The following is a 22,891-nucleotide window of genomic DNA, read 5'->3' on the forward strand; positions in this document are numbered from 1 at the left end:
AAAGAATATGTTGAGAAAAGATGCAGTGGCTGGACTGCCAAAACTGAAAAATTGTGAAATGGGAAAGATATGTGAAGCATGTCAAGATGGAAAGCAAAATAGGTTGCCATTCCCTCATGAAAGACATGTAAGTAAAAATTTGTTGGATTTGGTACATACGGATGTATGGGGACCAACTAAGAATGCATCTATCGGTGGCTGCAGATTTTATGTAACTTTTATTGATGATTGCTCAAGGAAAACATGGGTGTATTTCATGAAAGAGAAAAGTGAAGTGTTTGAATGTTTTCGTAAGTTTAAATGCATGGTAGAAAAGCAGGCAGGTACAAGAATAAAATGTTTAAGATCTGATGGAGGAGGACAGTATTTCTCCAATGAATTTTCTGATTTTCTATGCAATCAAGGAATAAGAAGACAGTTCACATGTAGATATACTCCACAACAAAATGGAGTTGTTGAGAGGAAAAACAGAACATTGGTGAAAATTGCAAGGGCTTTGATGACAGAGAAGAATATGCCATTGTACTATTGGGCAGAAGCTGTAAATACAGCAAATTATATTATAAATAGATGTATAACATCGGGAGTACATGAAGCAACTCCTGAAGAGTGTTTCTATGGAAGGAAACCTAGTTTAGAACACTTAAAAGTGTTTGGATGCCTTGCATATGTACATGTGCCTGCATAAGTAAGAAGTAAGCTGGATCCAAAAGCAGAAAAATGTATTTTTGTTGGCTATTCAGAAGAACAAAAAGGGTATAGATGCTATAACCCTGTAACAAAGAAGATTGTGACAAGTAGGGATGTAATCTTTGATGAGTTAGCAAGCTGGTATAGTCCAAAATAGAATCCAGAGACTGATGAAGACAATGAGATTAAAGACAGAGACAAATCTGAAAATGTAGAAGACTGCCACAGAGATGGAAGCAAGGTTGGACAGCAAAGTCCAACATCAACAGAATGTTCTGGACCATCAAAAAGCTCAGATGGTAAATCTGATTCGAATTCTTGGAGTAGAAAAAGTGGAGGACACAAAAAATGTGATAATAAAAAAGGAAAACAGAAAATGCCAGAGTATGAAATGTTGGATGACTTGTCTAAAAACATGGAAGATGAGGATTTAGATGTGTCATTGGATGATCTTCTTGGTATAAGAGGATTGAAAATCCCTGGTATGGAAAAAGCATTGAAGGATGCAAATCATAAACTGTGAAGATCAGATAGAGAGAAAAAAACTGTTGACAGATTTGGTTATGATACATATATGGCTATGCATTATGCATATATGTCTAAGGTGGTACAGATCCCTGATCCAAGTAGTTTTGATGAGGCTAAAACTGAGAAGAAATGGGTGGATGCAATGCAAGAAGAGATTGATGCATTGGCTGAAAACAGAACATGGGATTTGGTGAAGTTACCGAAAGGAAAAAATGTGGTAGGTTGCAAATGGGTCTACAAGACAAAGCATGATTCCAGTGGGAATGTAAATAAACATAAAGCAAGTTAGGTTGCAAAGGGATATGCCCAAATGCAAAGAATTGATTATGATGAGACATTTGCACCGATTGCAAAGATGGCAACATTGAGGACATTACTAGCTGTAGGTGCAGCTAGAAGATGGTTTCTTCATCATATGGATGTAAAAAATGCCTTTTTACATGGTAACTTGGAAGAAGAAGTGTATATGTGTCAACCACCAGGTTTTGAAGATAGGAAGCATTCAGATTATGTATGTAAGCTGAAAAAGACTCTCTATGGATTGAAACAGGCACCAAGAACATGGCACAGAGAACTTTCAGATTATCTGAAAAAACTTGACTTCAAAATGTCAAAGGCTGATTCATCATTGTATGTTAAAAGGAAAGATGATTGTATTGTTGTGATTCTGATTTATGTTGATGATCTCATCATTGGAGGTGATTTCATGGATGAGATAAGTAAGCTGAAAAGAAATTTGGAAATGAAATTTCATATGAAAGATTTGGGAGATCTGAGATATTTTTTGGGTATTGAAATCATCAGATCTGAAAGTGGTATATGTGTGTTGCAAAGACAATATGCAACAACTATGTTGAAAAAGTATGGTATGCTTGGATGCAAACCTATTGGAGTACCACTAGATAAAAACTGCAAATTGAGGGTTGATTTGGGAGCCAAAATAGAAGATGTAAACATGTACAGGTCTATGGTGGGCGGCCTTATTTATTTGACCATTACAAGACCTAATTTGCGTTATGCAGTTGGATTAGTCAGCCAATTTATGCAACAGCCAACAAAGCCGCATTTGGACTGCATTAGAAGAATTCTGAGGTATGTAAAAGCTACTCAGAACTATGGATTGTTTTACAGGGCTAATTTGGACATAAATCTCGAAGGATATATAGATGTTGATTGGGCTGGAAGCCAAACAGATAGAAGATCCACAAGTGGATATATCTTTACATTGGGAAGTGCAAGTATTTCATGGAGTAGCAAGAAACAGGCTACTGTTGCATTGTCTAGTACTAAAGCTGAGTACAGAGGAGTTGCCATAGCCACTTGTGAAGAGCTATGGATCAGAAGATTGCTTGCTGATTTGGGAGAGTATATAGACGGTACTATCACAATCTGGTGTGACAACATGAACAACATTCAGCTTGCAAAAAACCCAGTGTTCCATGCAAGAACAAAGCACATTGAAGTGCATTATCACTTTGTTAGACAAAAAGTGATTGAAGGAGAAGTTGATCTGGTGTATGTGAATACAAATCAGCAGGTTGCTGATATTCTCACAAAGGGATTGAGTGTGGAAAAGCATACACAGTTTCGGAACATGATGGGAGTTGTAGACACTGATATGATGGCTGAAAAGCATCATGGAAAAGAAGTTGTAGATAACCCCAAGAAAGAATAAGTTGAGCTTGAGGGGGAGTGTTGAGAAGCAAGCTCAACATGGTACGTGATGCTTATTGGGAAATAAGCTATAGGCTAATTAGCTACTGACAGCTATTTAGCGATTGACAGCTAATTAGCTACTGACAGCTATTTAGTGACTGACAGCTAATTAGCTACTGACAGCTATTTAGCGACTGACAGCTAATTAGCTGCATACGTAAGTAACTTATTACTTAGGTAGAAAGTAAGAGAGTAGGTAAGTAAGAAATACAGGAAGTAAGAGAGTAGGTAAGTAAGAAATACAGGAAGTAGAACTCTGAGAGAGAGAGTGAGGAAAGAGAGGAAGAACTCAGAGAGTGAGAGAAAAAGAGAAAAATAGACGAGAGCAAGTAGAGCTCCGCGTGTAATGAAATAGAAGAAGTTTTGGCTGCTACAGAGGTAAGTCTCCTTCCCCCTTCCCTTCTGTGTTTGAGCACTAAACGATCTAGCACACAACGATCCACCGCGCAAATAAGAAGAGCCCGAGTGCCTTCTTCACGTTTTCTTAACACAGACCCTCCGAGAAGACTTAAGTGAGGAATATCATACCTTGGCAACATCCCACACCGCGGCCATCGAGCAACTCTTAGAGGAATTCAACAACGATCGAATGGTGTTTCACTTAGAAGACAAAACGTACGAGGAGGAACAAGTTGCTACCAGGATTAACAAAGCTCCCACAACCAACGAGCAAGGACCCGAGCTACCCACTGCGGCAGCTAGACCGGAGGAACCTGCCCCTACAGACCTCCACATCCCATCCGAGCCATAGACTACAACCATGACCCTGACTAAATCGGTCCCAACAGAGGAGGGCCCACACGACGACACTGCCATCCCCGAATCGGCAACGAAACCTCCATCATCAACCCCACCTTCCAAGCCGCCAAACCAACCCCATGCCCCCGAGGATATCCTTGGCATATTGGAAGAGGAATAAAACAAACCTATAAACCCTCGTAGGAAGGGGAAATTTTTGTAATTTGTGTTGTTTTGCCAAATCCTTGTGAACCGTGGGTCCGGCAGACAAAGTCCTGTCCCACGGGCGTGCCAAGTGTTGTCCATGGGACTAAAAGACAAATTAGTTAAATATAATACGCCGGTAGGTAAGGTTAGTATGTGAGGAAGCTAGAGTTTAGGAAAACACTGAGTTTCAAACCTCACAGTCTGCCGACGCTCGGCTCTATATGAAGAAAAAGTATGTAAACTGAGGTCTGCATACCTCGACAAGGGGGGAATACCTAGATCATTCTGAGCGAAAGTAATACCATAGGAGCAAGCTCTGTACGTACTGTTTCCGGCTGAGGCCGAGTACTGTAATCACTGTAAGCTTTATCATGGAATATAAGTTTCGTCTTTTCTAAACTTCTATCTGTGTATTCTCCCCGTACTCGTAAATCGGACTACGTTCATACTTAACGGGTTGTAGCCCATGTACGATCCTTGTTCTCCTCTCTTTTTCCCCGTGTAGAAGAAGCTTCCATGTAACACAATCCCTTGACCCCGATAGCTTGTGGGCTCATCGAAGGTGTTTCCCCAGAAACGGTTAACACAATTTGGCACGCCGGTTTATAGCGGTAAGGTCACAGCAAACTACGTTGGAAGCAAACTCCAGCCACCATTATGGCGCCCCATCGCATCACGCGGTCTCGGCCACCTGCCCGACGCCCTGAGCCAGTCGAAGGAACTTCCGACTCAGCGGTCACAATCGTTCTTGTTGTCTGTCTTGCCGGACTAGCCTCAACACAAGTGTCTATCCGACACTTCTCCAAAGGGGTGGTAAGGGTTGGATGCTAGGTTACACGCGTAAGATGATTACAATTAAGCACAGACGGTAAACAATACGAGATACAGATAAACACGCAATAATTACTATTGTATTACTTCCGTCCAAAACCCTTTACAAATCATCGGATCCTTTTATAGGCATCCGGCAAGGTTACAATCGGTGCGCTTAGGCAACCGACATCCGAATCGGTCTAGATCCGGATCGGTACAACTGTACCAGATCCGTCCCTCCGAATAATAATTATGCTATTATTTACTTCCTATTATCCGATCCGATTCCGCCTTCCCACTTGTCCTTGCTCTTCTGACCGGCCAACACATGGCACGCCCGTGGGAAAGTGCCTTGCACTTCAAATCCACTTCCGGCCTCAGTCTTCCTCCAAAATATCGAGCACACTCTGCTCGATGGTGTCAAGTGGTGCTTCTTCCTCCTGTTCCTGTTCCTTGCCTGCTTGGTCTCCGACCTCCGGTTGGGTGGGCTGTTCCGTAAAGATTTGTTGCTCCGGCTCTGCTTGATTCTGTGGTGCCGGTGCTTCCTCACCGCTTCGTCCGGGTTCTTCCTGTTCTCCCTCCGTTCCTGGCTCTGTTCTGTTACCAATGTCGCTTTCTCCGGTCTCGACTGGTCGACTCGATATGCCTCCTTCCTTTGCTCTGGTGTCTTCCGGTCTCAGCTCTTCTTCTTCTCCGGCATCGGTCTGCTCCTGCTCTTCTTCAAGTTCGTCTTCGGGTATTCCTCGTCGGGGTTGTTCGGTGTCGGTTGGTTCATCTTTAGCTGGTCGCTCTCCCTCACTTATCGTGATTGGCGTCGTTCTTCCCTTTGCTTCCTGTCGTAACCGGTCCTGCTCGTATCTCTCCAACTCCAACTGAGTTGCGAGCTGCCCGTCATCCAACCTCTCTACCAACCCTCGGATTTCTTTGAGGTGTTCTTCTGCTAAAGTGTAGAAATCCTCCGACAATTCTTCCCGAATGGCGACGATACTTTCTTCATCCATCTTGTAGAACTTGTCACCGGTCTTCCTCCGATTCTCGGCATCCGCTCGGAGTGTCTGCAGCTCGGCTGCCTGTTGTGACCACTCCTTCCATAGCTTTTCCGTACTTCCGTTGATGCTTGCCTGAGCTCGGGTACTCCATCCTGACATGATGAGCTTGATCCGGTCAACCCCTGCCTTAGCATGCGCATAAGCTTCCTGCTTTTCCTTCCTTGCCCGTTTTATAATGTCGGCCATTATCTGAGCCTGGGCCTCGTAATCCGCTTTCTACTTTTCATAGGTACTCTGTAGTTTGCTGATCGTGAAGGTCGATTTTTCCTTTTCTTCATTCCTGATCTTGGTCAGGTCCAGCTTTTCCCGCCTTAGCGCCTCTAATTCCTTCCTTCTCTCCGTTGCTTGGGCTATTTCCGCCGACAATGCTTCCTTGTTGGTACTGACCTCATCCATCTCCTTAGCCAGGTCTAATCGAGTCTCTTTGAGCTGTTCTTTCAGCTTCTCTATTTGTCGGTCGTAGTTTGCTGCCCGTTTTTTGTTGTCCGACTCGGCCTGCTTGTGATCTCGGTAGAGACCGTCGAAGTCCTCCGTCTTCTGCTTTAGGCGTCGGTTTGCCTGAGCTCTTAACCGATCGTCCCGGCCCTTCTATTGTCGGAGTTCTTCCTGCAGTCGTTCTATCTCTTGCTCGGCATGTCGACGTAGTCGGTCCTTCTCCTTTTGCAACTTCTCTTTTTCTTCTTGCAGTCGGTCATTAGCGGCTCGACCTTTCCGGAGGCCTTCTTCCATTTTTCGTCTGTTTTCCTCCACCGCTTTCCGCTGCTCCCTTTCTCTTTCCCTTAATGCCTCCTGAGCTTTTAACTCCTCTCGTAAGGTTTCTATTATTTTTTCCGTCTCAGGGCCGGTTTGCAAGGCTACCGGTTCTGGTTGCTTCCTTGTTGTCCCGACCGGCTCGGTGACAACTTGTGCTTGTTGAATTCCTTCCCTTGCCTGCAACAACTCCCCTTGCATTTCCTCGATCTGTGTTCGGAGCGCGACCAACTCCTGAGTTGTTGTATGCGTCAGCTGTTGCCTACACGTTTCTTCTTTTTCTAACTGGTCCGCTACTCCCGATAACTGCTCCGAAAGCCATCTCAGCCATTGTGGCTTTGTTCTTCCGGTGTCAGGGTGGCCTTGCTCACTTAACTCAGGCTGATTTTCCGGCCTCTTCTCTGGCTCCGGCGCCGGTGCTTGTTCCTTCTTCTTCTCTGGGATGACCGGTTCTCTGAAGTCCGGCCCAACCGGTGTCGGTGCTGCTTCCCTGGGTACGGGTTCCGCTGCTGTTTCCGCCTCGGCTACTTGAGATGGTCCTTGCACCCTCTGCTGAGTTCTGTCCACTGGTGGAGCCGGTCCTTTCGCCCGTTTCTCCCAACCTTGTCTTGCTGGGAGTCTAACCAGTGGTTCGGATGAGTCTTCTGTTTCAGCTTCCTCCTCCGGTGCGGTTACCAAACGGACCTTTTGTATAAAGACCTCTGGTTCCAGTTCCGGCCGTCGCAGCATTATATGGATTGGTTTGCGCGCTACCGGTTCCTCCTCGGCCGATTTCCCTTTGCCTTTACCTGCCGGTTTTGCCTTTGTTGCTGGTTCTTGTTGTTGTCGGGATGGTCCTTCCCCCTGCTGTTCTGCTTCTTGCTGGGTCCATCCGGGGGTGTGTTTCTCCAAGATCTGTCGGCGCTTTGTGACCTTTTTCGGCGTCGTCTCCTGCCGACCTCTTTTCTTTTGTGTGATGGGGAGCACCGGTGGGACTAACACCGTTAGCCATTGTGCTATCCCGGCCCATGGCTTTTTTCCTTCCACAAGATTTTTGATGGCCTCCTTCAATCCTTCGGTTATGAAATGGAGCCAGTCTATTTGTAAGCCTTCGTACACTGCTATTAAGAACGTTGCCCGGTACTTGGCTATGGCCGAGGGACGGGGATTCACGAATCTGTATTCCATCATGGCGCGGGCCACTTCTCCGAACAACAGGTTCTCTCCGCCCTGCGTTCGATACGCCTTGCTGCTGATAGAGTACTCCCCGAAATATTCGAATAGGATTTCACTTGAAGGGTTTTCGATTGTTTGAAGTCCTCCTGCTTTTATCCCCGTGAGCGCCTGCACCGCTCCTTCCGTGACTTCTGATATATCGATCGATGCTGCCGCCTGCTCTAGTTCTGCGTGTGGTGGAGCGTCGGCGATCCGCCACAATCCTTTTAACCCGTTCTCCCTCATCCATTGGCATGCCTCTTCCGACAGTACCATTGTTTCGAATTCTTCTTCTGCTGCCTGTTGTTCGGGATCGCGCTGTGTGTGCTCTGTGCGTCGGGTCGCTCTTCTGTGCTTCTGCGCCTGTATGTAGGAAAATTCGTAAAAAGTGAGCCCTTCGCAGGCCTGTGTCTTATATAGTGGGTTGTGCCTCGAGCCGCCCTTTTTCGTTTCCCGCGCATGTTCTTCTCCCGCCATAATTAGTATGTCCTTTCTTGTTTGCCGCGTGTGAGTGCCCACGTTCCATGCTTTAAATAGCAAGTACGCGCACGTCCTACATGGCGCCTCTTCGTTGCATGGTGGCGCTCCCACCTCTTGTGATCTCCCCATCATTACTATGATTCGCGTCGATTTTGCCCACGTCTTCTTTTTTTTCTTTTTTTTTTTTCTCTCTTTGTTTGGACCACGTCATTTGTTGGTCCCCCCCAATTTGTTCGGGTCGGTTCGTGTGGATACCGATTCCTTCTGTCGGTTTTCCGGGATAGTCTTTGTTAGTATCGGTGTCGGTTCTTCCTCGGTCCGAATATCTTCAGCAGCGTCTGTCGGTGTCGGTTCCTCATCTTGCCGGATTTCCAGGTTTTGCTTGAACGGGTTGGCTGGCATATTTCCCTTATACGGCTTTAGCCGAAATCCATTTGCCCACTTGCCGATGACATCTCCAGACAACGTGCCGAGCTGATACGACCCATTGTACTCCTTGGTGATCCAGAACGGTCCGGTCCATCGAAACCACAACTTTCCCGGCATGTTCCCCATCCGTGTCTGGAATAGTAGCACCGGTTTCCCGACTTCGAACTCCTTTTCATTGCCATGCCGGTGTCGGTCCACGAAAGCTTTTCTCCTCCTTTGCTCCAGTTCGAGTTGTAGTAAGCTGGCTATTCGGTTTTCTTCTAATTCCAACAACGTCGCCAGCCGGATTCGTTCGGACTCATTCTCACTTAAGCGCTCCTTCACCTGAATCCGTAAGCTTGGGATCTGGAACTCTACCGGCATGACCGCTTCTAACCCGAATGCTAGTCGGAACGGGGTTGTCGGGATGCTGGTTTTGTACGTTGTTCGGTACACCCATAGCGCGCTTTGCAATTTCGTATCCCAGTCGGTCCGGTTCTCGTTGACGATTTTTCGTAGGATGTTCTGCAAAGTTTTGTTCGTTGATTCCGCTAGTCCATTGGCTTGAGGGTAGTAGGGAGTACTCTTTTTATGTACCACCGCGTAAAATGACGTCAGGCTTTCTACTACCTGCCCGAGAAAATGTCCTCCTTGGTCACTTATAAGCTCGATTGGGCATTCATACTGGCACCATATGCACTTGTACAGAAACTTTGCCGTGGACGCGGCTGTGTTGTCCCGTAAGGCCTTTGCTTCTACCCATTTGGTGCAATAGTCGGTCGCCACTATGACATACCGATTTCCGGTTCGCATTGCCGGTGGTTTGAAGGGACCGACAAAGTCCAACCCCCACTTTTGAAACGGTTCTAAGGGCAAGACCGGGTGGTGTGGCATCCGGGCCTGCTCTGTGGGTTGGCCCAGTCGTTGACACAAATCGCATTCTCTGTTATACTTCACGGCATCTTTTAGGGTGGTCGGCCACCACAGTCCGCTCTGCCATATTTTCCGAGCGGTTGCGTCGCCGGCATAATGGCCGCCGGCAATTCCACAGTGGGCTTCCCTGAGGATTAGATCCTTCTCATCGCTCCGCACTGCTCGTCTCCAGATGCCATCTGCCCCCTTGTGATAGAGGGTGTCTCCAACCAAGCAGAAATGTCTACTTCTTACTGCTACCCTTTTCCTTTCATCGCGGTCCATGTTCTCCGGGGGAACTCCGGTGCTTAGGAACTGATGCATCTCAGTTAGCCATGTGTCTTCATCGGCTACCGTTGTATCCGTTGCCGGGTTCGTCGTGATCCGGAACAATTCGGCGTCGGGAAACTCATCCTGGACGCCGTCCCTTGCTTCTCCGGATTCGAGTCTGCTTAGGTAGTCCGCTACCGCATGCTGCGCCCCGGGTCTGTGGAAAATGTCGAATTCAAATTCCTGTAGCAGCAGTGTCCACCGTGCAATTTTTCCCGTCAGGGATGCCTTCGAGACCAGGTAGAGTAGTGCCCAATGGTCGACATGGAAGGAAAACTTCCTTCCGAGCAGATAGTGCCTGTACTTTGTGACACTATACACCATTCCCAATGCCTCGCGTTCTGTCGTAGAGTAATTCCGTTCGGCTTTTGAGAGTTTCCGGCTTGCGTAGTACACCGGTCGGTACCATTTCGGCTCCGTAAGTTGCATCAGAACGCTGCCGATTGCTACGTCCGACGCGTCGACGAAGACGTGAAAGCTTTTACTCCAATCCGGCGGTTGCACCACCCGAGCTTGCGACAGCATAACCTTCAACGCTTTGTAGGATTCCTCCTCCGTCTCCGCCCATAGGAAGGGTACCCTATGTACGGCGGTATGTAACGGTGTAACGAAGTCTGCGAGGTGCCGTATCATCCGGCTATGCCACCTTATTTGGCCCAAGAACCGGCTTAAAGCCTTTGCGTTACTTGGTGTTGGTGCCTCGAGAATCGCCTTGACTTTATCCGGATCTACCGCGATTCCTTCCTTACTCACCACGTGCCCTAGCAACTTGCCGCTTGCCACTCCAAAGACGCACTTGGCCGGGTTCAGGCTCAATCGGTACTCGCGGCACTTCTTCAAGCACAACCGGAGGTGATCGAGATGCTGTCCGTGCCGGCTGTAGACCGCGAAATCGTCAAGGAAGACCTGCATAAAACCGGGGATATATTCCCCGAAAATTTCCATTATTATCCTTTGAAAGGTCGCTGGAGCCGTCTTTAGTCCGAACATCATCACGACCGCGATGAACACTCCCCATTCCGTCACGAACGTTGTCTTCTCTTGGTCGGCCGGGTTCATTCGTATTTGGTTGTAGCCGCTAAATCCATCCAAGAAGCTGTAAACTTCGTGGCCGGCTACCGCATCTAACACCCCGTCCGTAAATGGTAGTGGAAACGCATCGGTCACTGTTGCGGCATTTAGTTTTCGGTAGTCCACGCATACCCGGATTTTTCCGTTCTTTTTCGGGACCACCACTATCGGACTCAGCCAGGTTGCCTACTTGACCGGTCGGATAAATCCGACCCGGAGGAGCTTATCAATTTCCTCCTTCACCTTTGCCGCATAATTCGGATTCATCCGGTACCTGCGTTGAGCGATCGGTTTCGCGTCCGTACTTAGGTGAATTTGGTGCTGATAGAGCCGGGGGTCCAGCCCTCGCATGTCTTCGTACGACCACGTGAACACATCCTTGAAGTCTGTTAATAATGCTACCATTGCCTTCTTTTCTTCCTTCGGCAATTCCTTTGCAACATTTACCGGTCGGGGCTTGTCTGCTGTGCCGAGGTCCACCTCCTCGAGTTGGGATGCTTTTACCCTCTGGGATATCGTCATTTCCCTCTCTAGGGATTCCTGCGCTTGTCGCAGTTCCCGGATCGCCGCTTGATCCGGTTCATCCGGCGTCGTAATGTACGGTTCTACTGCCACCATGATATCCACCTCAAATAGTGGGACGATTCGTGGGTGTTCCTCGAGGTACCGCTCGACTTCCTCGTTCGGTAATCCCTCCAACATGTTAATGCTTTCCGCATATAATGGAGTTGCTTCCTTACTGGTGATCACCCGTGGTTGCGTCGTTACTCGTACCTTTGTTTTCCCTCGCCGGAATGTGATCATGTTCTTTTGCCAGTTCTGCTTGATATGCGCCGTTCGCAGCCATGGTCTTCCTAGCAGTAGGGGGTACGCGCCTTGTACATTCAGCTGCAGCACCACGGCCGATATCCGGAATACGTGGCCTCCGATCGTTACTTCCAAATCCCGGATAAGCCCGGTCGGTCGGACTGAGCTAGTATCCGCCATGCGTAACCAGAAGGGGCATGGTTCCCATTCCCGGATGCCCAGGTCGTTGCATGTCTGTTGGCTGATGACATTTACCCCGGAGCCTCTGTCAATAATCGTTCCAGCAATTTCCTTTCCTTTCACGATTGCCGTGATCGCCGGGCTACTTGTATTGACCACCGCTGGTCCTTCCTCCGGGTTGGAGAAGAATGCCGGTGCTGGCGTCGGCTTCGGTTTGCTGACGGATGCCTGTAGGTCTACCGTAAATCGTGGCACTAACTGTAGTAGTCGTGCTAACGGCAGCACGATTTGACAGTCCTGTAGCGCTTGCCACGTCGGGTTTTCTCCTGGCTGTATGATTTCTTCATCTTTTGGCATATTTTGGTCTCTTACTTCTGCCGCATTCTGTTCATTGGACTCCTTGATCCATTGTGCCGCTTGTTTTCTGATTGCCTCCTGAGCTTCCCACTCGGCGGTCTTTCCCTTTGACCGGGTTGTGACCTGCTGTACTTCTGTTATTTCGGCTGTAACCATGTTGACTTCCGACTGCTTGTCATTGGTTTTGCTTGGGCATTGGTTACTATAGTGGCCTTCCTTACGGCAGTAATAACAGTACACCTTGTGACTGTTGCTCGTTTCTCCTTTGTCCCCGGTTTGGAGGGTGGGTATGCTCCGGCGGTCGTCTTCGGTTTTTCGGTTATCCGGTACCGATACCGGGTTGTCATTCCTTGCTGCCTCCCGACGTTCCTCTCTTCGGATAAATCCACGCTTCTGATTCCGTCGGAAATTTCGGTTCCCTTGTCGCCTCTCTTCTCTGCTTCGGTCGTATTCCGGGGATTCGTCTCGGTCGTACCGGTCCCGGGGGTAGCTATCTCTGCGTCTCTGCTCTCGGTCATAGTTGTCGCGTCTTCTATCAGCGTATCCTTGTTGCCTCTCTTCTCTGCGTCGGTCGTATTCCGGGGATTCGTCTCTGTTGTACCGGTCCCGAGGGTAGCTATCTCTGCGTCTCTCCTCTCGGTCATAGTTGTCGCGTCTTCTATCAGCGTATCTGTTACCGCGTTCGCGTTGGTAGCGGTCGTCTCTCCGAAATCGATCCTCGTCTGGGTTCTGATTGCGCGGTTCTATGTGTCGAACCGGTGCTGCCTGCCGATTTAACAGGTTATATTCGCATCGGTCCATTGTATGGGCTCGAGAGTTGCAGGTCACACATTGTGTCCGCAGGGTGCAGTCTACTGTTGAGTGCCCCGAATTTAGGCATGTTGTACATTGTAAGGCCTGTCGGAACCTCAGGTCTTCCTCCTTTGGGAGTGCCCGGTGTAACATCCCCATCGACAAGAAGGGGCTAGTCTTGTCCATTTCTAAAACCCGATCAATAACTTGGTCCATTGTGCTGGTTTGGAAATCAAGGACTCCGCACATTGTTCGAAGTGGCTCTTTCAGTGCGGCCAAAAAGACTGCTTTGGCTTCGTCTTTGGGTGGTGCTCTTGTCAGTTGGCTGTGCAGGGTCTGAAACCAAATGATGAATTGTGGCACATTCTCGTTCTCTTCCTGCCGGGTGGTGTAGAACTGCCCGACCAATTCCCTTTGCTCAAATTGTCTGTGAAAAAGCCTGAGGAATCTGGCCTTCAATGCATCGAATGTGGCAAAGCTTCCCGGTAAGTGCTTTGCGTGCCATTGGGCCGCCGGTCCTTCTAAGGTTATGCCGAATTCGGCGACTTTGGATCGTTCGGCTTCGGGCTCCGTCAGTCTTTGGGAGATATGGTTGGCTTCCGATGTTTGGAGCAATGCGTACACGTATGCCTCCGCGTCGGCCTCATCCCGGTACTTTGGGTATGGGTACGGCATCGTGTCGTCCAACTGACTCTCCTGTTTCCTCCGCTCTCTGTCCGCTGTTGGCGTTGGTGTGAGAACCTTTGGTTCCTCCTAGTCCCCGTCGCCCGCAGCGAGCGTCTGCAGTATCGTTTCCGCCTCTTGCAGGCTTGTTATGCTACTGTCTTCGTCGGGGATTTGTAGAACCCAGAACTGCAGTGCTTCTTCTGCGACTCTCCGAAGAGTTTTGGAGAATGACCGATCCCGCCGGATCTCGTCGACGGCTTGCTGCAGGGCTTCCCGTCGTTGCTCGCGTTCGGTGTATCGTCTCCCTCGTTCGGTGATGTGGTCGTCGTTTGGTCTAGACATCCATCCCCCGGTTGTCCTCTGCACTTTGCAGGAATCGTGGTCGCCAAAATAGTGTTGTTTGTCTTGCCGGACTAGCCTCAACACAGGTGTCTATCCGACACTTCTCCAAAGGGGTGGTAAGGGTTGGATGCTAGGTTACACGCGTAAGATGATTACAATTAAGCACAGACGGTAAACAATACGAGATACAGATAAACACGCAATAATTACTATTGTATTACTTCCGTCCAAAACCCTTTACAAATCATCGGATCCTTTCATAGGCATCCGGCAAGGTTACAATCGGTGCGCTTAGGCAACCGACATCCGAATCGGTCCGGATCCGGATCGGTACAACTGTACCGGATCCGTCCCTCCGAAAAATAATTCTGCTATTATTTACTTCCTATTATCTGATCCGATTCCTCCTTCCCACTTGTCCTTGCTCTTCTGACCGGCCAACAGTTCTAGGAAGTATCGGAGGCTCACCGGTTGCAATCCTCGCCACCCAATACCGAGTCGCGAGTTGATTCTGCACCAACCTCCCCGCTGAGCCCCCCAAAGGTCACCCAACTTGACCCTAACCCTTCTCCGGCCTTACCTGAGAACCGGATCTCGATATCATGCCTTACCCTTACCCATGGTATAGCGACGGCTCTGACGCGGAAGCACACACCCGGGCGTTCGTGTCCACATGGCAAGCAAACCACTCGACGCAGAGGTTATTGAGCTGCCGAAATCGAGGCCTCCAAACTCGCGGAATTTGCTTTATCCCTCGATGGCCCAACTGCTCGATGGTACTTCGCCTCGACATGGGGGAGGTCACAACATTCCAGGACGTCAGGACAAAGTTTCTCCAGTTATTTCACCGCCAAGTTCCGAAGCGGGAACTACTCCGGCAATTCTTTTCCATGAACCAAGAACCTCACGAGACGGTCGCCCAGTTCACGATCCAGTTTCCAGATCTCTACCGACAACTGGTCGACAACGTCCCCGCTCATCACATTCCGGATACCTTCCTGTCCAGCATAAGGGAGCCTCTACGGACGACTCTCGCCCTTACAGATTTCTCCAACCAGACTATCGACCAAGTCATCGCACACGTCCTTGCAATTGATCAGACACAACATACCACGACTTTCTCCATGGGCTCTTTGCAAAGTTCCCTTCTGTAGGAGGACAATCGTTTCCAACAAGCTCTTCAATGCACGGCCTATTCAGGCTCAGGCCATCTGGCTCTTGAGTGCCCTCATCGGCCACACTGCCCAATATGTTAGTCCCGAGCTCACATGATCGAACATTGTCAGTACAACATGCTCAACCGCACAATCACGGCTCCGGTTCGCTAGATCGAGCTGCGCAATACGTACTCCCGATAGGATGAACATGAGTCATACCGACATCTAGCAAACGAGCGACCACGATCCCCAGAACGTCAGCGCCGCGACGACGACTACCACCGTGATGACGACTACTGTCGCTACGACGACCGGTACCGCCACGAATCTCGCAGGAGATCAGACGACCGTGACCAGTACCACGACGACCAATATAGAGCGAATGATGAGTACGATCAGTATGGTGCCGATCAGGAGGACCAACACGATCAACAGTATTCACGAAACGACCGACGGAACTCTTATAAAGTTCCGCGGAACAATCGTCGTCAGAATGACAATCGTCGTCGAGACCCCCCTCCTAACACCCCGCACACCGCGCCATGGGCCAACACGCCTACCCAAGCGCTCGGGAATCAATCACAACCCTTCCCACACACTGAGCACGGTGACACAAGCAACTCGGCATTCGTTATCTGCTTTAAGTGTAACCAACCTGGCCACTACGCCACTCAATGCCCAACCATAGACCATGGCAAGGCCCCGGCTGTGTATACGATTATGGCCGACATCCAACACGTCACTACACGTAGCAAGACTAACACCAACCAATGGCAAGAACAAGATGACATCCGACAAGCGGCCAAGGAATGGATTGAGACCGCCAACAAAAGCAACGTGGCACGGATGCACACAGAGATGCAGGACGTGACCCTCGACGCACCACCGTCCACATGACCATCCACCACGGCAGAGGATGACCTTCTATGGGAAGCCCTTACAACCGCTAAGATCTCGCTACCATTACATAAGCTGTAACCACTCATGCCGCGCTTTCAGGATACCTTGGCTAAGCTCACGGCTAATGTCGAATTTGTCATACCCCCGGTTAACCTGACGGAGCCAGGGACAGGCCCACCGCTCATGGATTCCTAGAATCCATCCGTGAAAATCATGTTTTAGGGACGTGGCCTTCATGGGTGCATAATCAACGGCGGCTCCGGTGTGAACGTCATCAGCGAGGCCACATGTCACACCTTTGGAATAAACCAATGGGAGCCTTGCCCCTTTTGGCTTCGGATGATCGATACACGATTGGTTCGCCCCATCGGATTAATCCGCCACCTCGACATTACTCTAGGAGGCCACATGTTCACTATCTCGGCCGTTGTATTACGACTCGAAGCACAGGGCGCCTACCCAATGTTACTTAGCAGACCATGGTTGCGCACAACAAATATCAAACAGCATTGGCAGCGCAACATGATCTCGTTTCGCCGAGGAAAGACGAAGGTTCGGATCATAACCGAAGAATGCGTAACCACGCCCCACAACACCTCTTCCACCTTCCGCAAGCATAACCCTTCATGCACCATGCATGTGTCGCTTTCATTTCGATCATCTTTATGGACAAGACACTTCAATCTTCCTTCTTCTGTCAATCCAAGCTTGTCTTTCTTAGGCCTCATCCGAACATCGACTTTGACTATTCCTTGTAGCCCATGCTTCAAGTACATGCTCACATTTAGGCCCTTAGACTACCATATTGGATGTTTTCCGCTTCTTCCTTTTTCATAGTATACTCTCATGTGAGAGTTGACCATTGATGGTTCGATCTTCATAATGGTCTCCTCTTTCGAGTTAGATATTGTGATCAAATCCTACGGAATGCCCTTCGAATTCACCTCGTTCGTTTGGCCCTCGTCATGCACTATTGTGCTTTGTTTGACCTCTTCATCATATGTATTAGCTTTGACTTTCGCTTCCTCACCGCCACCTTCCATCTTTGGTCTTATGTTGGTTCTCGGGCATAATTGCAGAACTCTCCGGAACCTGCGTGGAGGGATTCTCATCCTTATCGGCTTTTGCTTTTGTCATCTTGTCCATAGCCATCTCTTTGGCTATCTCTTTGTCGCACGCATCCGCGTCGGCCCTTGCTTCCTCACCACCATTGTCCTTCTCTTGGGTCTTACATTGGTTAATACCCAAGTCTCTCAAACAAGTGTGGAGGGTGTCATGATAACACTCACATCATGCATCGAAAGGAACATGACACTCACATTATGACTCGAAAGGATTTGATTGAATTGTTATTGCTAGGGCCGGACAACAACCTAACACAGGGTGTCCCTTTAAGACACGTCACCAAAGGGTGGTACAGCAGAATGGCTTACGACACAACGCTTAATTAGACCTTAATCGATTACTTAGCCATCCGTAATTAACACGCGGAAGATGTAACAATCAATACAGAACGGTAATCAACACTTGAAGATTAATACAATAAGCTTTTATTAATTATCCGCTCCTGATTACATTGTAACCGGGCCTTTATATAGGTCTCCGGTGCGAAATACAAAACGGTGCCAACCGGCACCTTTACGGAATCGTTCCGGATCCGGATCGGCATACCGATTCCGGTCCGTCCGTCAACATCTTCTTATGTAATAATATGTATATATTAAGACTACTAATTACAATAGTTCCCCAATAACTATTCCTTTCACACTGTGGTTTGGACCTCCTTAAGCCTTCTTTGCCGGCCGGTAACACATGGCACGCCCGTGGGACAGTACCTTGTACGTGGAACCCACTATCCGGCCCTTTTACGCTTCGTCCAAAATGTCCAGAATGCTTTGCTCCAAAATTTCCAATGGCTCGTCGGGAATCTGTTGTTTGCTGTTGTGGTTGTTGTTGTTCCGTTTGTGGCTGTGGCTGCTGCTCTGTTTGTGGCTCTGGCACCGGCATTTCCGTCGTTGGTTCCTCTGTGGGAGTTGTCTGTGGCTGACTGACCCCGGCCTGTTCCCCCTCCGGTCTTTGCACTGGCGATGGTTCCTCATCACTAAGGTTGACCGTTGCCGCCTTTCGCGCTTTTTCTTCCCGGAGTCGGGACCGCTCATAGCTTTCGAACTGGATTTGAACCTCCAGCCGATCATCGTCCAGTTGAGCTACGAGCTGCCGGACCTGCACCAATTGTTCATGCGCCAGGGCTATGAAATCTTCCGCCAGCTCATTCCTAATGGTGGTGAAGTCCTCCGAGGTCAGCATATAGCAGTCGTCGCCCTCCTTTCGCCGGTTTTCAACGTCCGCCCTAAGCAATTGGAGTTCCGCGGTATTCTGCGCCCATTTTGCCCACCAACGCACAGAGCTGTCATCAATTAAGCTTTTGGTTTTAGTGAGCCATGACCGGAGGATGCACTGGATCCGTTCGGCTCCCATCTGTGATTTATTTTCTGCGGCTTGTCGCTCTTCCTTCAACTACTTGATGATCCGAACCGTGTCCGCCTCCTGCTCCCTATAATGCGACAATTGAGTTTGATAGGTTGTTTGCAACCTCTGTAGTACCATTGACGCTCTTTCCTTGTCTTCATGGTTCTGTTTGTGGAGCTCCATCTGGTCATTCACCGCTTCCTCCAATAGCCTGGAACTTTCTGCTCGTTCTTCGGCAAGTGCCGTTGTGGCCCTATCAACCTCTTGTCGGAGCTCCGCCATCCGTTCCTATTGTTGCTGATGCTCCGTCTCCAGCTGCTTGTATTCTCGATGCAGATGATCGAAATCATCGGTCTTTTGCTTCAGCCTTTGGTTTATCTGACGGCGCACGCGGTCCTCCTAGTCCTTCTGTTGCCGGAGCTCTTCCTTCAGCCGCTCGATTTCCGTTTCCGCCATCCGTCGCAGCTTGTCTTTTTCCTGCAACACTCTCTCTTTTTCCTCCTTCACCCGGTCGTAAGCATGATGTCCTTTACGCAGGTTTTCCTCTGCATGGCGAAGGTTCTCAGCAATCTTTCTTAATTCTTCTTCGGCCGCCTTCTTCAAGTCGTGTTCGCGGCTCCGTAACGCTTCTTGTGCGGCAAGCTCATCTCGTAATTCTGCAAGTTCTTGGGCTTGCGCCGCATGTTTCTTTGGGATTGTTTGTGTCTCCGGGGTCTTATTCTTCTGTACATCAACCAGAGTCACCGGTGCTTGGATCTGCATTGCAGTTAAGGCCATTTTGGCCATATCTCCTGTGATCCGATCCAAGTCTTGTTCGAGGCACCGGATCCTTGACCGGGCTGTATCCAGTTCATCGGTTGTGACGAGCAACCGTTCCGTTTGCGCTCTTCCCTCCGCCTCTATGCATCCGACTACTCCGGCAATTTGGTCTCCTATCCACCGTAGCCATTGGCTGCCGGTGCACTGTTGTTGTGCCTGCACGGAGAGTTGGCTGATGGGTTCACTCACCGGTGGCTGGTCCCACCTTTCTGCGTCAAGCTGCGCTTCTGGTTTTGCCAGCTGACCACTTTGCCGTTCCGGCTCTGAGTGTGTTTCGGCCAGTCGCCCCTTGTCTGCTTGTTCTTGGCCGGCTGGGGCGGTTGGCCTTTGTATCTCCGGCTCTTGGGTGACGGGGCTTGCCGGGACTTCTGTGACCGGTTCCATCCGAACCGGTTTTGGTGCCTCCCTTAGCGTGGGTTGCTCATCGTGAGTTGCGGGTGTTCCATTCTTCTGTGGGTCTGAACGCTTCCCGGCTGATTCTGCGGTGCTCTTCACCGGCCGCCGTTGGAGGTGCTCCGTGGGTTCTTCCTCCATCTCTTCCGCCTGAGTCCCGGCATTCATTCTTGCCGCCAAGGTGTCCATTTCCTGTTGCCCTGGTCGGTGGAGTGGGCTCTTCAAGGCCCGTGCCGGTGTCTCCTCGTGCGTGTCCGTCAGTCGCTTCCGGCTGGCGTGCTCCTTCACCGCCTTCTCTGCTTCGACAATCTTCCCCTTAGTGGCCTTGGAGGCCAACAGTTGTTGCCGTTTCGAAGCAGGTTTCGGGGTGCCGTCCGTTGCTCTTCCCCGCTTCTTGGTTTGGACGGGCTCAACCAGTGGCGCCAATAGGGTGAGCCATTGTGTCACCGCGTGCCATATTTTCCGGCCTTCCTTGCCGTCCTTTCCCCTTACTATATCAATGGTCGTACACAGCCCGTCGGCGATCAACACCGGCCAATCTACCTTGACCCCTTCGTACGTTGCGATGATCAAGCCTGCTCGGTTCTGAGGCATGATGGGGGGTCGAGGGTACACGTGGCCGAACTCGTGGAGCACACGGGTAATTTCCCGGAATAGCATATCTTCGCCGCCCTGTGTCCTATAGCCCTTGCTGGCTAGAGAGTACTCACCGAAATATTTGATGAGTTGCTTAGGGGTAGGATTGTCGATCGTGTAGATACCTCCCTCCGGAAGGCCTATTAACGCATGGATCGCCTCCTCCGTGATCACCTCCGTGTCGATTTCTTTTATAATCTTCTCGGCCTCCTTGTGTGGCGCTGCCTCCATGATCATTAAGAAACCCTCCAGACAGTGCTGCCGTAACCATTTCTTGGCGGCTTCAGACAGCGTTTGGCAGTCCATCTCTGCGTTGAGGTTTGAGAGCGTTGGAGAGGTGTGATGGTGGGGAGAATGTGAGAGAGAAAGTTCTGAGGGAGGGGATTCTCTGTGTGCGAGCTCTCTACGATTTATCTTCACGCGTCGCTCTACGTCTGTTCTCCTTGTTTCGTGATAGGAGAAGGTCTCGATGCGTGGGGGTTTTTCTCTCTGCATCTTGGCGTCTTTTTCGAGCCTTCGCATGTGGAAGTCGTGTACTATAATAGCATTGCGTGCCATGTGGCAGTGGTTTAATGTCCTATTCATAGCTCCTCGTACCTTTTCGACGTGCCTCTTTACTCCTTGTGTGCATGGCCGTTTCCACCACTCTTTTCCATGATTTATTTGATTCACTCCTTTATTCTCTCTTTTTTTCTTTTTTTCTTTTTTCTTTTTTTCTTTTTTTTTCTTTTTTTTTTTAACTTACTTGTGTGATTAGTTTTTCTCCGGTCCTATCGGACCTTTGCCCGAAGCGTGCAACTGGCCGACCCCTTGTCGGTTTGTCGTCGTTCTGCTCTCCTCGAGTGCCGGCTCATGCTCCTCCTTACTGGCTTGGTGGTAGTCGTCGTCTTCACTGGTTGCTGTTATGGTTGGCCTGCCGGCGTCTGATTCGGTGCCGGCCTTTCGTTCAAATGGGTTCTTAGGCATAGGTCCTTTGTATGGTTTTAGTCTAAATCCGTTGACCCATTTGCCCAGCACTTCCCCGGCAAGTGTCCCCAACTGGTAGGACCCATTGAACTCGCGTGTGATCCAGTATGGTCTGGTCCATCTAAACCGTAGTTTACCTGGCATTTTGCCCATCCGGGTCTGGAACACGAGTACCGGCTTGCCGGTCCCGAACATCTTTTCGTTTCCCTTCCGTTGCCGATCTACAAATGCTTTCCATCTCCGTTGTTCCAATTCCAGGTGCATAATGCTCACCAGTCGGTGTTCTTCCAGTTCGCACAGAGCCTTTAACTGAATTGCCTCCTATTCCTTTTCGTTCAATCATTCCCGAATCTGAATCCGTAAGCTTGGTACTTGGAACTCGACCGGCATGACTGCCTCCAATCCGAATGCTAACCGGAACGGTGTTGTCCGGATGCTTGTTTTGTACGCTGTCCGGTAAGCCCAGAGCGCACTGTGCAGCTTTGTGTCCCAATCTGTCCTAAACCAGCGACGGCATCCAAAACTCCATTCGTAAATGGAAGTGGAAATGCATCCGTTGCCGTTGACGCATTGAGCTTCCGGTAATCGACACAAACTCTAATTTTGCCATTCTTTTTCGGTACGACTACGATCGGGCTCAGCCATGTAGATTTCTTTATGGAACGGATGAAGCCGACCCTCAGTAATTTGTCGATCTCGTCCTTGACTTTGGCGGCGTAGTTTGGGTTCATCCGGTACCGACGTTGTGCCACCGGCTTGGCGTCTTTGCTCAGATGTATCTGGTGTTGATACAACTAAGGATCCAGGCCTCTCATGTCCTCGTACGACCAGGAAAAGACGTCGCAAAACTCGTTGAGGAGTGTAATTATCGCCGTTTTGTTCTTTGCATTCATTTCTTTGGCGATGTGCACCGGTTTTGCCTCCTCCGCCGTTCCTAGATTTACCTCTTCTAATTGGGACGCTTTTACGCGTTGGGATACGGCCATTTTCCTTTCCAACGCCTCCTGCGCATGCCGTAACTCCCGGATTGCTTCTTTATCCGGTTCCGCTTCGGTTCCGTCCGATTGCAGTAAGTAGGGTGATACCGCTTCCGCGACGTCAATTTCGAATAGAGGTACAATCTTCGGGTTCTCCAGCAAGTACTGCTCTTCTTCTTCGTCTGCTAATCCTTCTAGCATATTGACACACTCCGCATATAACGGTGTCAGATCCTTGCCGGTGCCCTTCCTTGGTTGTGTTGGTACCCGTTCCTTCACTTTTCCCCGCTGGAACGTAATCATATTCCTCCTCCAGTTCTGCTTGATATGTGCCGTTTTTAACCAAGGGTGTCCCAACAATAATGGGTACGCTCCTTCAGCCTACAACTGGAGAACTACGGCTGAGATTCGGAATGTGTGGCCCTCGATGGTTACTTCCAAGTTTCGTATTAAACCTGTCGGTTGCACCGAGCTTGTGTCTGCCATTCGGAGCCAGAACAGACATGTTTCCCACTCTCAGATTCCAAGAGCATCGCATGTCAGG

This window comes from Azolla caroliniana, unplaced genomic scaffold (assembly GCF_043228905.1).
Source record: "Azolla caroliniana isolate FFs.n. ecotype wild unplaced genomic scaffold, voAzoCaro1.0.p SCAF_2, whole genome shotgun sequence".
Taxonomy (NCBI): domain Eukaryota; kingdom Viridiplantae; phylum Streptophyta; class Polypodiopsida; order Salviniales; family Salviniaceae; genus Azolla; species Azolla caroliniana.